Source organism: Salvelinus sp. IW2-2015, unplaced genomic scaffold, assembly GCF_002910315.2.
Source record: "Salvelinus sp. IW2-2015 unplaced genomic scaffold, ASM291031v2 Un_scaffold1830, whole genome shotgun sequence".
Lineage (NCBI taxonomy): Eukaryota > Metazoa > Chordata > Actinopteri > Salmoniformes > Salmonidae > Salvelinus > Salvelinus sp. IW2-2015.
In genome coordinates, this window is record NW_019943201.1 from 194,030 (window position 1) to 195,888 (window position 1,859).

Below are 1,859 nucleotides of genomic sequence, written 5' to 3' on the forward strand. Positions count from 1 at the left end.
AGACAGATGTTTACCTTGTCAGCTCGGGGATTCCATCTAGCAACTTTCAGTTACTGTCCCAACACTCTAACCACTAGGCTACCTGCCGCCCTGTGTGTGTGTGTGTGTGTGTGTGTGTGTGTGTGTGTGTGTGTGTGTGTGTGTGTGTGTGTGTGTGTGTGTGTGTGTGTGTGTGTGTGTGTGTGTGGTGTGTGTGTGTGTGTGTGTGTGTGTGTGTGTGTGTGTGTGTGTGTGTGTGTGTGTGTGTGTGTGTGTTGTGACCTGTCCGTCGTAGAGGTGGCAGAAGCCTCTGATGATCTTCTGCTTGTACAGCTGGTCAGCACTTCGCACCACCCACTGACACAGCGCACCACCCACTGACACAACGCACCACCCACTGACACAGTGCACCACCCACTGACACAACGCACCACCCACTGACACAGCGCACCCCCCACTGACACAGTGCACCACCACCACAGCGCACCAAAGAGAGTCAGGGCAGGACCTCTATTAGTACACACACAGGCTGCCAACACTAGGCTATGTTCTATATGAGCTGTGTTTTGTTCAAGGTCTTACAGGCTAGAGCAGGCCTACAGGACAGCAGAGCTATGAGCTCCTTACCTCTGACACGGTTTGGGCTCCCTACAAGAATCAGGGAGAGAGAGGGTGGAGAGAGAGGGGGGGGGGGTGTCGATAATAATTAATCTTTAAAACACTATAGAGGAACATATCCTAAAAGGAACCTAAAAGCACAGTCCCTAGGGCCTAGTATCTTTGTAACCGTGAAAGTTGTGCTGATAAGTTCAGGGTGAGAGAATGAGGCTGAGCTGCTGAAGGTCAGACAGCGCATTACAGAGGAAAGTCTATAGACCAGAGGCAGATGCCCAAGAAATTAGTACACAAATTGCACCAACCATCACTAGCCTACACTCCTTCATATACTGTCAATGCTACGTACCAACATCAGAGCGCCACCATGCGTCAAACGTAAATTATAGATGGCGCAGGTACAACGAAGACATACTAGCCTGAGGGAATCCCTTGTGTCCATAGAATTAGGAATTTGAATACTAGAATGGACAMGAACATTATGACAGTATAAAAYGTCAGCAGGTTTAGTCAGGGAGTTGGTCWACCATGGTCAGCCTGTYCTGTGATAYGAGTGTAAAACAATGAATGTGAAGATTGGCTAGCAAACAAACATACTGTGCAGGTAGTCAGTTTTTGTGGAAKGATTCCATAAATTGGTCAAATGAACTGCCAATATGCCAACATCCCATTCAAACAGTGCAGTCACAGCCGTATTCTGGCTGAAACCAGCTGATGATAGGAATCAGACAAGGTGTCAATGCAACTGATACTGTATCATAATATAACTCACAGCTTTCCAAGAAAACAAACAAGGAGACATTTATGGTCTGTTTACACATACTTTAAAGGCTATTTTTACAGAACATTTGTATAAACCATATTTTTTATTATATGAMAATATTTTWGGTTGACAATAARTATATTACACAATCACTGATATCACATGCCTTACTTATACACTGAGTATACAAAACATTAAGAACGCCTGCTCTTRCCATSACAGACTGACCAGGTGAATCCAGGTGAAAGCTATGATCCCTTATTGTCARTTGTTAAATCCACTACAATCAGTGTAGATGAAGGGGAGGAGACAGGTTAAAGAAGGATTTTTAAGCCTTGAGACAATTGAGACATGGATTGTGAATGTGTGCCATTCAGAGGGTGAATGGGCAACACCAAAACGTAAGTGCTTGAACAGGTTATGGTAATTAGGTTGCCAGGCCGCACCAGTTTGTGGAAGAACTGCAAAGCTTCTGGTTTTTCACGCTTCAAAAGTTTCCAGT

The 1,859-nt window shown here is 45.0% G+C and overlaps 1 protein-coding gene across 1 annotated transcript in view; it reads right to left on the bottom strand.

Moving 5' to 3' along the window:
- The window catches only part of LOC112072134 (pyruvate dehydrogenase E1 component subunit alpha, somatic form, mitochondrial-like), a 9,284-nt gene extending 8,958 nt beyond the window's left edge, over window positions 1-326 (bottom strand). Inside the window, exon 1 of the mRNA XM_024139557.2 lies at window positions 262-326. The gene's annotated coding sequence lies outside the window, so the exon portion shown is untranslated. The remainder of the gene's footprint in view (window positions 1-261) is intronic.
- Between the last annotated feature and the right edge of the window lie 1,533 nt (window positions 327-1,859).